This window comes from Cryptomeria japonica, unplaced genomic scaffold (assembly GCF_030272615.1).
Source record: "Cryptomeria japonica unplaced genomic scaffold, Sugi_1.0 HiC_scaffold_54, whole genome shotgun sequence".
NCBI classification, from domain to species: domain Eukaryota; kingdom Viridiplantae; phylum Streptophyta; class Pinopsida; order Cupressales; family Cupressaceae; genus Cryptomeria; species Cryptomeria japonica.
In genome coordinates this window covers 382,501-397,011 of record NW_026728876.1, presented here as the reverse complement: position 1 = coordinate 397,011, position 14,511 = coordinate 382,501, and the positions used below count along the sequence as shown (strand labels likewise).

Sequence of the window (14,511 nt, the reverse complement as noted above, 5' to 3'; positions counted from 1 at the left end):
CCAAGGTGCGGCGTGCACGAAGTCGGAGCCCGGTTTGCCCCGGGTACGCACCTCGCGTGCACCTTCGCCGGGGTGGGCACCTCGGCTGGGTTGCGCGCCCTGGTGCGCACCAAGGAGCGCTCCGAAGTGTGCTCCAAGGTGCGGCGTGCACGAAGTCGGAGCCCGGTTTGCCCCGGGTGCGCACCTTCGCCGCGGTGCGCACCATGGCGTGCACGAAGTCGGAGCCCGGTTTGCCCCGGGTGCGCACCTCGCGTGCACCTTCGGCGGGGTTGCGCGCCCTGGTGGGCACCATGGTGCGCACCAAGGAGCGCTCCGAAGTGTGCTCCAAGGTGCGGCGTGCACGAAGTCGGAGCCCGGTTTGCCCCGGGTGCGCACCTCGCGTGCACCTTCGGCGGGGTTGCGCGCCCTGGTGGGCACCATGGTGCGCACCAAGGAGCGCTCCGAAGTGTGCTCCAAGGTGCGGCGTGCACGAAGTCGGAGCCCGGTTTGCCCCGGGTGCGCACCTCGCGTGCACCTTCGCCGCGGTGGGCACCATGGCGTGCACGAAGTCGGAGCCCGGTTTGCCCCGGGTGCGCACCTCGCGTGCACCTTCGCCGGGGTGGGCACCTCGGCTGGGTTGCGCGCCCTGGTGCGCACCAAGGAGCGCTCCGAAGTGTGCTCCAAGGTGCGGCGTGCACGAAGTCGGAGCCCGGTTTGCCCCGGGTGCGCACCTCGCGTGCACCTTCGCCAGGGTGGGCACCTCGGTGCGCACACCTTCTCAATGTTTTCTTGCCTTTTCTGGAAATTGGTGAAGGCAGCGCATCAAAGGTGCGCACCTCGGTGTGCTCCGAGGTGCGAACCCGAGAGCGCTCCGAGGTGCCCACGAAGTCGAAAGTCGGGTTAATTGCATTGTTTTCCCCGGGTGCGCTCCGAGGTGCGCAACATCGGCGCGCACCAAGGAGGGCTCCGAAGTGTGCTCCAAGGTGCGCACGATGGCGTGCACCTCTGGTGCGCACGATTCGGAGCTCGGTTTGACCGGGGTGCGCACACCTTGGCTGGGTTGCGCACCTTTTGTGCGCTCCAAGGTGCGCACGAAGTCGGAGCTCGGTTTGCCCCGGGTGCGCACCTTCGCCAGGGTGCGCACCTTGATGCGCACGCCTTGGCTGGGCTGCGCACCTTGGTGGGCGCCATGGTGCGCACCTTTCGTGCGCTCCAAGGTGCGCACGAAGTCGGAGCTCGGTTTGCCCCGGGTGCGCACCTTGGTGGGCGCCATGGTGCACTCCGAGGTGCCCAAGATTGGTGCGCACCAAGGAGCGCTCCGAAGTGCGCTCCAAGGTGCGCGCGAAGTCGAAAGTTGGGTTAATTGTCCGGTTTGCCTCGGGTGCGCACCTTGCGTGCACCTTCGCCAGGGTGGGCGCCTTGGTGCGCACACCTTGGCTGGGCTGCGCACACCTTGGCACCCGCGTTTCCTTCATTTTAAATTTTTTTTTTTTACAATCTCTCAAGTGGGAAATTCTATAATCTCAACTTTTTTTGCCTTTTCAGGAAACTTTTGAATGGAGCGCATCATTGGTGCGCTCCGAAGTGTGCTCCAAAGCTCTCTCCAGCTGCGTGCACCTGCCCCGGCCGCGCACCCGGCCCCGCCCAGCTTCGCTCACCTGTCCCGGGCGTCTGGTGCGGAACCTTAGAGTAAGAAACATCACCGTGCACCTTGGCCAACGTGCGCGACTCGACCGAGCGCGCACTGGCCGAGGTGCACACCGATTTCACCTGGGTGCGCGCGCAGCACCTCGGGCGCACCGGGGTGCGCGCACAACGCCCGGGTTGCACCGTGGCCTGTGTGCTCGGGGCGCCTCGGGTGCGCGCTCGGTGTCGCCCCCGCGCGCGCGGTAGTGCGGGCAGCGCACCCCGGCCCGGCCCGGCCCCGACGAGAACGCAAACGGGCAAAAGGTTTATTCAAATAGCATTGCGACGCCCGGCGAAAAACTAAAAAAGGGTGCAACACCGGGACTTCCCGGGAGGTCACCCATCCCAGTACTACTCCGGCCCAAGCGCGCTTAACTGCGGAGTTCTGATGGGATCCGGTGCACTAATGCTGGTATGATCGCACCCGTTATGAGCTTGTCGCAGTGTGTACTTAGCAAACCGCGACCCACGTGCGAATCCACCCCGGCCACCCACCCCCGTCGAGGTGCACACCCTCCCTCGCGAAGTGCGCCCCGTTCGCCAAGTGTGAGCCCTGCCCGGGTGCGCGCACCTTGCTAGGGCGTCGGGTGTGCACCCGGCCCGGCCTACGTGCGTGCACCTGGAGGGGGCGTCGTGTGCGTGCAGTGTCCCGTCTGCAACGCGGTGCCCACACACCACCTCGGGCGCAACGACCTGCGCTCACATGTGGGCCGAGTGCACCTTGGTGCATGTTCGGGGCGCCTCGGGTGCACGCTCGATCTTGCCCCGGTGCACCAAGGCGCTCGGTTTGCCCCGGGTGCGCACTTGGTGCAAGGTGGGCACCCAAAATAGGGATCAAGCACCAAAACACAAGTTTCGGGATGCAAAATGGGACCCAAGGACCACAAATGCGTTCCAAGACCCATGATGGGTCCACGAGAACAAAAATGTGTTCCGAGACTTAATAAACAAATATTGGGTTTTAGGAGAAGAAACATGCTCTGATGCCCAAAACGAGAATCGACCCCGAAAAGGCCACAGGCCAAAAGTGGGATGCGAGACAAAAAAAAATGGGACCCGAGGACCAAAATTGGGTTCCCAGGTCGAAGACAGGGCAACCGGACAAGAAACGACCTCTAAGGCTCGAAATGAGTCCCGACGACTAAAACTTGACAAGAAGCACCCATCAGGCACCCAACTCGACACCCATGGGATGCCGACCCACCCGGGCTTCCACCTAGCACACCTTGGCACCCACCCACCCTCGCACCCAACCTCGCACCCAACTTAGCACCTTTGAACCCACATTGGCACTCACCCTGACCCTGGCACCTTGGAACCCACATTGGCACTCACCTTGACCCTGGCACCCACCTTTGCACTCACCTTGGGACCCACCCTGGCTCCCACCTCGGCACCCACCCAGACACCCACCTTGGTTCCTTGGCACCCACCTTGGATCCTTGGCACCCACCCCGACACCCACCTTGGCACGCAACTTGGCTACTTGCCACCCACCTTGGCTCCTTGACGCCCACCCCGACAACCACCCCGTGACCTACCCTGGCTAGGGTTGGTGCACACCCACCCTGGTGCCCACCTTGGCACCCACCCTATGACCCACCTTGGCACGCACCTTAGTACCCACCCCGTTACCCACCCTAGGACCCACCCCGTGACCCACCTTGGCCAGGGTGGGTGCACCCACCCTGGTGCCCACCTTGGCACCCACCCATCCTAGCACCCAGCCTGTGACCGGGCTTGGAACCCAACCTTGCACCCGCACCCGTCTTGGCCAGTGTGGGTGCGCACCCATCCTGGCACCCACGTTGTGACACACCCTTTAACCCACGCACCCTAGCACCCACGTTGGCACCCACCTTGGAACCCAACCTAGCAACTTGGCACCCACCCCGTGACCCACCTTGGCATCCACCATAGCAGTCGCCGACTTGGCACCCACCTCGGCACCCACCTTGACACTTGTGGACCCACCTTGCCACTCACCCTAGCATCGACCCATCCTAGCACCCACCCTGGCACCTTTGCACCCTAGCACTCACCCATCCTAGCACCTAACCTGTGACCCACCTTGACACTCACCCTCGCACCCACCTTGGAACCCAACCTAGCACCCACCCACCCTGACACCAACCCTAGCACCTACCCACCCTTGCACCCACCCTGTGACCCATCTTGGCACCCACCCATCCTACCACTCAACCTATCACCCACCTTCTCACCCACCTTGGCATCCACCTTAGCACCCACCCACACTGGCACCTTGGCACCCACCTCGGGCAAGGTGGGTGCACACCCACCCTGGCACCCAATTTAGAACCCACCGAGCATGTTACCCACCTTGGCACCCACATTGCAGCCCACCCTAGTACCCACCCTATGACCCACATTGGCATCCACACCCTAGCACCCAGGCACCTCGACACCCGCCTTGACACCCACCCTAGCACTGAACCTGTGACCCACCTTGGAACTCACCCTAGAACCCACCCACCCTGTGAACCACCTTGGCATCCACCTTAGCACCCACCCACCTTGGCACCCACTCTAGCACTCACCCATCCTAACACCCAACTTGTTACCCACCTTGGCACCCGCCCTCGCGTCCACCTTGAAACCCACCCTAGCACCCACCCACGCAGGAGCCCACCTTGGCACCCAACCTAACACCCACGCATCCTGGCACCCAACTTGTGACCCACCTTGGAACCCACCCTAGTACCCACCTTTGAACCCACTATATCACCAACCCACCTTGGCACCCACCCTATGACCCTCTTTGGAATCCACCCTAGCACGCACCCACCCTGGCACCCACCATGGAGCGCACCCTAGCACCCACCCACCTCGGCACGCACCTCAACACCCACCTTGGTGTGCGCACTGCGCCAACCTCTCAAAGACCCTATGTGGTGCGCTCCAAAGTGTACACCTTTGGTGCGCTCCAAGGTGCGCACCTTTGGTGCACACCGAGGTGCACACCAAAGTGTGCACCGAGGTGAGCACCAAAGTGCACTCCAGGGTGCACACCAAGGCGTGCACCTTTGGTGCGGTCAATGCAAACGAATTCGGAAGTTGGGGTCGATGTCCTAATCGCTGCTGCAGACTACACGTATGAGAATCGGACAAATAGCTTTATATAGGGGAGGTGTTGCGTTTGATGGGTCGACTCCCCTGGTTGTGTGCACTGCACCAACTTCAAAGACCCTGTCTTGTTTAAGAAGTCAAAAGTTGGGGTGGATGTCCTAATCATTGCTGCAGTCTACGCATGTATGAGAATCAGACAAATAGCTTATATAGGGGAGGTGTTGCATTCGGTGGGTTGACTCCCCTGGTTGTGCGCACTGCGCCAACCTCAAAGACCCCGCATAGCAGAAGAAGTCGGAAGTCGGATTTTGGTGAGCACCAAGGCGTGCACCTTTGGTGCGGTCAACGCAGACGAATTCAGAAGTTGGGGTGGATGTCCTAATCGTTGTTGCAGGCTACACATGTATGAGAATCAGACAAATAGCTTATATAGGGGAGGTGTTGGGTTTGATGGGTCAACTCCCTTGGTTGTGCGCATTACGCCAACCTCAAAGACCTTGTTTTCGTTAAGAAGTCAAAAGTTGGGGTCAATGTCCTAATGGCTCCTGCAGGCTACACATGTATGAGAATCGGACAAATAGCTTATATAGGGGAGGTGTTGGGTTTGATGGGTCGACTCCCCTGGTTGTGCGCATTACGTCAACCTCAAAGACCTTGTTTTCGTTAAGAAGTCAAAAGTTGGGGTCGATGTCCTAATTGCTCCTGTAGACTACACATGTATGAGAATCAGACAAATAGCTTATATAGGGGAGGTGTTGGGTTTGATGGGTTGACTCCCCTAGTTGTTCGCATTACACCAACCTCAAAGACCTTGTTTTCGTTTAGAAGCCGAAAGTTGGGGTCGATGTCCTAATTGCTCCTGCAGGCTACGCATGTATGAGAATCAGACAAATAGCTTATATAGGGGAGGTGTTGGGTTTGATGGGTCGACTCCCCTGGTTGTGCGCATTGCGCCAACCTCAAAGACCCTGCATTGCGGATGAAGTCGAAAGTCAGAGTTTGGTGTGCTACAAGGTGTGGTCGAAGGTGCTCACCTAGGTGTGCACCTTTGGAGCACAGGAAAAGTGCCCTCCAAAAGTGCGCACCTTTGGAGTGCACAAAAGTGCCCTCCAAAAGTGCGCACCTTTGGAGCGCAGAAAAGTGCCCTCCAAAAAGTGCCCTCCAAAAGTGCGCACCTTTGGAGCGCAGAAAAGTGCCCTCCAAAAAGTGCCCTCCAAAAGTGCGCACCTTTGGAGCGCAGAAAAGTGCCCTCCAAAAAGTGCCCTCCAAAAGTGCGCACCTTTGGAGCGCAGAAAAGTGCCCTCCAAAAAGTGCCCTCCAAAAGTGCGCACCTTTGGAGCGCAGAAAAGTGCCCTCCAAAAAGTGCCCTCCAAAAGTGCGCACCTTTGGAGCGCAGAAAAGTGCCCTCCAAAAAGTGCCCTCCAAAAGTGCGCACCTTTGGAGCGCAGAAAAGTGCCCTCCAAAAAGTGCCCTCCAAAAGTGCGCACCTTTGGAGCGCAGAAAAGTGCCCTCCAAAAAGTGCCCTCCAAAAGTGCGCACCTTTGGAGCGCAGAAAAGTGCCCTCCAAAAAGTGCCCTCCAAAAGTGCGCACCTTTGGAGCGCAGAAAAGTGCCCTCCAAAAAGTGCCCTCCAAAAGTGCGCACCTTTGGAGCGCAGAAAAGTGCCCTCCAAAAGTGCGCACTTTTGGTGCGCACCAAGGCGCTGGTTCGGTCGTTGCAGGCGAGTTCGGAAGTTGGGGTCGATGTCCTGAGCGGAGGTGCAAACTACACAGGTGTCGGAATCGGACAAATAGCTTATATAGGGGAGGTGTATGCTTCGATGGGTCGACTCCCCAGGTTGAGCGCACCGCGCCAACCTCAAAGACCCTACGGTATGGATGAAGTCGGAAGTTGGGTCCGATGACCGATTCGATTAGTAGGTATGCTCATGAGGTCGGAATTTGGGTCCGATGACCTGCCATGTGCAGGAAGGCGAATGTTGACACTGTGCGTTGCAAGGTGCACACCAAGGCGCTGGTGCGGTCTTTTTAGTCGAGTTCGGAAGTTGGGGTCGATGTCCTGATCGGAGGTGCAAGCTACACAGGTGTGGGAATCGGACAAATAGCTTATATAGGGGAGGTGTATGCTTCGTTGGGTCGACTCCCCGGGTTGAGCGCACCGCGCCAACCTCAAAGACCCTACGGTATGGATGAAGTCGGAAGTTGGGTCCGATGACCGATTCGATATGTAGGCATACTCGCGAGGTCGGAATTTGGGTCCGATGACCTGCCACGTGCAGGAAGGCGAATGTTGGCACTGTGCGTTGCAAGGTGCGCACCAAGGCGCTGGTTCGGTCGTTGGAGGCGAGTTCGGAAGTTGGGGTCGATGTCTTGATCGGAGGTGCAAACTACACAGGTGTGGGAATCGGACAAATAGCTTATATAGGGGAGGTGTATGCTTCGTTGGGTCGACTCCCCGGGTTGAGCGCACCGCGCCAACCTCAAAGACCCTACGGTATGGATGAAGTCGGAAGTTGGGTCCGATGACCGATTCGATATGTAGGCATACTCGCGAGGTCGGAATTTGGGTCCGATGACCTGCCATGTGCAGGAAGGCGAATGTTGGGACTGTGCGTCGCAAGGTGCGCACCAAGGCGCTGGTGCCGTCGTTGCAGTCGAGTTCGGAAGTTGGGGTCGATGTCCTGGTCAGAGGTGCAAACTACACAGGTGTGGGAATCGGACAAATAGCTTATATAGGGGAGGTGTATGCTTCGATGGGTCGACTCCCTGGGTTGAGCGCACCGCGCCAACCTCAAAGACCCTACAGTATGGATGAAGTCGGAAGTTGGGTCCGATGACCGATTCGATACGTAGGCATATTGGCGAGGTCTGAATTTGTGTCCGATGACCTGCCATGCGCAGGAAGGCGGAATTTGGGTCCGATGACCGAGTTGATGGCGTGCCATGCGCAGAAAGGCGGAATTTGGGTCCGATGACCGAGTTGATGTTGATGGCCCGCCATGCACAGGAAGGCGGAATTTGGGTCCGATGACCGATTTGAAGGCGTGCCATACGCAAAAAGGCGGAGTTTGGGTCCGATGACCGAGTTGATATTGATGGCCCGCCATGCGCAGGAAGGCGGAATTTGGGTCCGATGACCTGACATACGCATGGAGTCCGACTCGGGGGCCGATGTTCGATTCGATGACTTGCATTGTGGGTAAAGTCGGAAGTTGTGGTCTTTGACCCGATTCGATGACCAGACTTCGGCTGCTTGAGAATCGGACAAATAACTTATATAGGGGAGGTAGTGTTCTCGAGCATCCTCCCCCCGTGCCCGTTTATGTCGATTGATGCTGGTGCTCGACTGGTTGGAGCGCTCGGATGCAAAAATCTTGCACCAGGATTTATCGATTGTGATGGACACGGCAAGTCTCCTGATTGCTATGCAGGAGCTCATCGTGAATCTCTATGCGGCCTTGGTATGGACTCGACCTGCGGAATGGTTCGGCAATGGTAGTCGCTCCAACACGTCCTTGCAATGGCCACAGAGGTGATTCGACTAGAGCTCCAGTCTAGCTTTTGGGTTGCTTGGCGGACTGGTATAGCCGCGATCGAGTTCCGGCCATGAACGTTTTAGATAGCTCTTGGGCTTTCTGGGACGGAAGTCGGAAGTTTGGGCTGTTGTCCGATTTGATGACCATTCTTCGGATGTGTGAGAATCGGACAAATAACTTATATAGGGGACTGTGTTGTCTCACGCAGCCCCCTCCGTGCCCCTCTATCTCGACCGATGTTGGTGCTTGAAAGGGTTGGGATCGCTCGGATTTATAAACGTGCACCACCATTTGTCGAGTGTGAGGGACGCGGCAGGTCTCCTAAATGCTATGCGGGCGCTCTCTGAGAATCTCTATCCGGCCTCGACACAGACTAGTCTTGCTGAATGGTTTGGCACTGGTAGTCGATCCAACACGTCGTTGTTGTGGCCGCCTAGGCGATTCGATTCGAGCCCCCGTCTAGCTTTTGGGTTGCTTGGCGGATTTTGCCCTATCCGCAAGTGAGCTCGGTCCCTAAACGTTCGAGAAACCCGATTGCTATGCGCCGACTCTCTTTCTTGCGAGCCTCCATCTAGCTTTTGGGTCTCTACGGAACGGAAGTCGGAATCTGGGACCGTTGTTTGATTCGACGAGGCAGACTACGGTTGTGCGAGAATCGGACAAATAACTTATATAGGGGAGGTGTTGACTGGAGCATTCTCCCCCGTGCCCCTCTAACTCGACCAATGCTGGCGCTCGAACGGTGGTAGCGCTCGGATTTTCATTGAGCGCCAGCATTGGTCGATTTAGAGGGGCATGCGAGATTCCCGAATGCTATGCGAGGGCTCTAACGGAAATGTCTATTGGTTTCGGTATGGATGCAATTGCGAGTGGTTCGGCAAAGGTAGTCGTTCCGATGCGTCCATGTCGTGGCCAAATCGATAATTCGATTTGAGCCCTCGTATAGCATTTGGGTCTCTCGATGTGATTCCGCATTCCAGTCCCTTTGGGCACTGCTTGAGCCGCATCCCAGGGGGTTCCCTTCCCAATAATCTGCCTCGCAACCCGATTGCTATGCGGTGAGGCTCCTCGGCCGCCTCGGAACTATCTGTGTATCAGACGCATCGCGGGATAAGGGGTTGGCAACGGTAGTCGCCCCAAGCGCGTCCGATGCTTGGACCATTCCGAGGCGGCCCTGAAGCCTCTTCCGTCTAGCCGTTGGGTCCTTCTCGCCGCATCCCTCGCCTCGCACCCCGATTGCTATGCGGTGAGGCTCCTCGGCCGCCTCGGAACTATCTGTGTATCGGACGCGTCGCGGGATAAGGGGTTGTCACTGGTAGTCGCCCCAAGCGCGTCCGATGCTTGGACCATTCCGAGGCGGCCCTGAAGCCTCTTCCGTCTAGCCGTTGGGTCCTTCTCGCCGCATCCCTCGCCTCGCACCCCGATTGCTATGCGGTGAGGCTCCTCGGCCGCCTCGGAACTATCTGTGTATCGGACGCGTCGCGGGATAAGGGGTTGTCATTGGTAGTCGCCCCAAGCGCGTCCGATGCTTGGACCATTCCGAGGCGGCCCTGAAGCCTCTTCCGTCTAGCCGTTGGGTCCTTCTCGCCGCATCCCTCGCCTCGCACCCCGATTGCTATGCGGTGAGGCTCCTCGGCCGCCTCGGAACTATCTGTGTATCGGACGCGTCGCGGGATAAGGGGTTGTCACTGGTAGTCGCCCCAAGCGCGTCCGATGCTTGGACCATTCCGAGGCGGCCCTGAAGCCTCTTCCGTCTAGCCGTTGGGTCCTTCTCGCCGCATCCCTCGCCTCGCACCCCGATTGCTATGCGGTGAGGCTCCTCGGCCGCCTCGGAACTATCTGTGTATCGGACGCGTCGCGGGATAAGGGGTTGTCACTGGTAGTCGCCCCAAGCGCGTTCGATGCTTGGACCATTCCGAGGCGGCCCTGAAGCCTCTTCCGTCTAGCCGTTGGGTCCTTCTCGCCGCATCCCTCGCCTCGCACCCCGATTGCTATGCGGTGAGGCTCCTCGGCCGCCTTGGAACTATCTGTGTATCGGACGCGTCGCGGGATAAGGGGTTGTCACTGGTAGTCGCCCCAAGCGCGTCCGATGCTTGGACCATTCCGAGGCGGACCCGAAGCCTCTTCCGTCTAGCCGTTGGGTCCTTCTCGCCGCATCCTTCGCCTCGCACCCCGATTGCTATGCGGTGAGGCTCCTCGGCCGCCTCGGAACTATCTGTGTATCGGACGCGTCGCGGGATAAGGGGTTGTCACTGGTAGTCGCCCCAAGCGCGTCCGATGCTTGGACCATTCCGAGGCGGACCCGAAGCCTCTTCCGTCTAGCCGTTGGGTCCTTCTCGCCGCATCCCTCGCCTCGCACCCCGATTGCTATGCGGTGAGGCTCCTCGGCCGCCTTGGAACTATCTGTGTATCGGACGCGTCGCGGGATAAGGGGTTGTCACTGGTAGTCGCCCCAAGCGCGTCCGATGCTTGGACCATTCCGAGGCGGACCCGAAGCCTCTTCCGTCTAGCCGTTGGGTCCTTCTCGCCGCATCCCTCGCCTCGCACCCCGATTGCTATGCGGTGAGGCTCCTCGGCCGCCTTGGAACTATCTGTGTATCGGACGCGTCGCGGGATAAGGGGTTGTCACTGGTAGTCGCCCCAAGCGCGTCCGATGCTTGGACCATTCCGAGGCGGACCCGAAGCCTCTTCCGTCTAGCCGTTGGGTCCTTCTCGCCGCATCCCTCGCCTCGCACCCCGATTGCTATGCGGTGAGGCTCCTCGGCCGCCTTGGAACTATCTGTGTATCGGACGCGTCGCGGGATAAGGGGTTGTCACTGGTAGTCGCCCCAAGCGCGTCCGATGCTTGGACCATTCCGAGGCGGCCCCGAAGCCTCTTCCGTCTAGCCATTGGGTCCTTCTCGCCGCATCCCTCGCCTCGCACCCCGATTGCTATGCGGTGAGGCTCCTCGGCCGCCTTGGAACTATCTGTGTATCGGACGCGTCGCGGGATAAGGGGTTGTCACTGGTAGTCGCCCCAAGCGCGTCCGATGCTTGGACCATTCCGAGGCGGCCCCGAAGCCTCTTCCGTGTAGCCGTTGGGTCCTTCTCGCCGCATCCCTCGCCTCGCACCCCGATTGCTATGCGGTGAGGCTCCTCGGCCGCCTTGGAACTATCTGTGTATCGGACGCGTCGCGGGATAAGGGGTTGTCACTGGTAGTCGCCCCAAGCGCGTCCGATGCTTGGACCATTCCGAGGCGGACCTGAAGCCTCTTCCGTCTAGCCGTTGGGGCTTTCTCGCCGCATCCCTCGCCTCGCACCCTGATTGCTATGCTGTGAGGCTCCTCGGCCGCCTTGGAACTATCTGTGTATCGGACGCATCGCGGGATAAGGGGTTGGCAGTGGTAGTCGCCCCAAGCGCATCCGATGCTTGGACCATTCCGAGGCGGCCCTGCAGCCTCTTCCGTCTAGCCGTTGGGGCCATCTCGCCGCATCCCCCACCTCGCACCACGATTGCTATGCGGTGAGGCTCCTTGGCCGCCTCGGAACTATCTGTGTATCGGACGCATCGCGGGATAAGGGGTTGTCACTGGTAGTCGCCCCAAGCGCGTCCGATGCTTGGACTATTCCGAGGCGGCCCTGCAGCCTCTTCCGTCTAGCCGTTGGGGCCATCTCGCTGCATCCCCCACCTCCTCGGCCGCCTCGGAACTATCTGTGTATCGGACGCATCGCGGGATAAGGGGTTGGCAGTGGTAGTCGCCCCAAGCGCGTCCGATGCTTGGACTATTCCGAGGCAGCCCTGCAGCCTCTTCCGTCTAGCCTTTGGGGCCATCTCGCCGCATCCCTCGCCTCGCACCCCGATTGCTATGCGGTGAGGCTCCTCGGCCGCCTGGGAACTATCTTCGTATCGGACGCATCGCGGGATAAGGGGTTGTCACTGGTAGTCGCCCCAAGCGCGTCCGATGCTTGGACTATTCCGAGGCGGCCCTGTGGCCTCTTCCGTCTAGCCGTTGGGGCCATCTCGCCGCATCCCCCACCTCGCACCCCGATTGCTATGCGGTGAGGCTCTTCGGCCGCCTTGGAACTATCTTCGTATCGGACGCATCGCGGGATAAGGGGTTGTCACTGGTAGTGGCCCCAAGCGCGTCCGATGCTTGGACTATTCCGAGGCGGCCCTGCAGCCTCTTCCGTCTAGCCGTTGGGGCCATCTCGCCGCATCCCCCACCTCGCACCCCGATTGCTATGCGGTGAGGCTCCTCGGCCGCCTTGGAACTATCTTCGTATCGGACGCATCGCGGGATAAGGGGTTGTCACTGGTAGTCGCCCCAAGCGCGTCCGATGCTTGGACTATTCCGACGCGGCCCTGTGGCCTCTTCCGTCTAGCCGTTGGGGCCATCTCGCCGCATCCCCCACCTCGCACCCCGATTGCTATGCGGTGAGGCTCCTCGGCCGCCTTGGAACCATCTTCGTATCGGACGCATCGCGGGATAGGGGGCTGTCACTGGTAGTCGCCCCAAGCGTGTCCGATGCTTGGACCATTCCTAGGCGGCCCTGAAGCCTCTTCCGTCTAGCCGTTGGGGCCTTCCCGCCCCATCCCTCGCCTCGCACCCCCGATTGCTATGCGGTGAGGCTCCTCGGCCGCCTTGGAACCATCTGTGTATCGGACGCATCGCGGGATAAGGGGTTGGCACTGGCAGTCGCCCCAAGCGCGTCCGATGCTTGGACCATTCCGAGGTGGCCCTGAAGCCTCTTCCGTCTAGCCGTTGGGGCCTTCCCGCCCCATCCCTCGCCTCGCACCCCGATTGATATGCGGTGAGGCTCCTCGGCCGCCTTGGAACTATCTGTGTATCGGACGCATCGCGGGATAAGGGGTTGGCACTGGTAGTCGTCCCAATCGCATCCGATGCTTGGACCATTCCGAGGCGGCCCTGCAGCCTCTTCCGTTTAGCCGTCGGGGCCTTCCCGCCGCATCCCTCGCCTCGCATCCCGATTCCTATGCGGTGAGTCTTCTCGGCCGCCGCGGAACTATACCTGTTATTGCTACTGCATCCTTCGGCTGGTAACCTCCTCTGCCGCCTTGGAACGTTCTCTTTGTCGGACGCGTCGCGGGATAAGGGGTTGGCACTGGTAGTCGCCCCAAGCGCGCCCGATGCATAGACCGCTCCGAGTCGACCTTGCTTTCAGCCTCTCACATGCATAGACCTCTCTGAGTCGACCCTGCAGCCTCTCACGTTTAGCCTTTGGAATCTCGCCTCACAACATGATTGCTATCCTTGATGCATCCCTTGCCTCGAGCCCTGATTGCTTTCTTGGCTGCATCCCTCCTCTCCTCACAGCCCGGTTGTCATCACTGCTTCATCCGTCGCTTCATGCATTCTGGCTGCTGGGCCCTTCCCACCGCACACCTCGATTGCTATCTCTTCTGCATCACACACCCCGATTGCTATCTCTGCTACATCCCTCGGCTCTCACTTCTGCATCCTTCGCCTCACACCTCGATTGCTATCAATGCTGCATCCGTAACCTCACACCCCGATTGCTATGCGGGGAGGCTCCTTGGCCGCCTTGGAAATTTCTGTGTGTCGGACGCACCGCGGGATAAGGGGTTGGCACTGGTAGTCGCCCCAAGTGCGCCCGATTCTTAGACCGCTTCGAGGTGACCTCGTAGCCTCTTTCGTCCAGGCTTCCTGCCTTCAACGCCCTTTTTACACCTCGATTGCTATGCGCGGGCTCGTTGGCGTCTATCACCTCTCTGCGAAGAGTGGCACGATGATTGTTGGGGTAAATCGTAGCAGTCCGATCTCTGGCCTTGGGCCATTGTGAGGGCTGATCGATTTCCTGTGCGCATCTCGTGTTCGCCCAGTAACAGACTCGACGACTTGTAATCGGTCTTGTTCCCGATTGTTCCTGGAGGTAGTCTTCGGAACTCTTGGATTTGACCTGTCACTCGAACTGTCCTCTTCCGAGGATGCTTGTGTGTGTGTGCTTGTGCCATTTCCTTGGCGGTATTAACGAGATATTAAAGAGCGGAGTGAGCGCCTCGCCCAGCTATGTTTGGGGCTCTCACTCCCTTACCCGGTGTGCGACCGCTTTGCACGTAGGTTGCGGAGCATCGCGACTCTTTCGATGTTTGGCGGTTGTCTTCCGGTGATGCGTTGGTCCCGAAGTGCACGTTACTAGCATTTCTGCCATTGTTCTCGATCTTTGGCACGTTCCTTCGTTGCAATTGGATATATATCTCCGTTT

General features: G+C 59.3%; 1 non-coding gene across 1 annotated transcript; it reads right to left on the bottom strand.

The window, feature by feature from the left end:
- Window positions 1-1,972: 1,972 nt before the first annotated feature.
- LOC131862973 (5S ribosomal RNA) lies at window positions 1,973-2,091 on the bottom strand. Its single transcript, XR_009361908.1, has one exon. It is a non-coding gene; the product is annotated as a 5S ribosomal RNA (ribosomal RNA).
- Window positions 2,092-14,511: the final 12,420 nt, after the last annotated feature.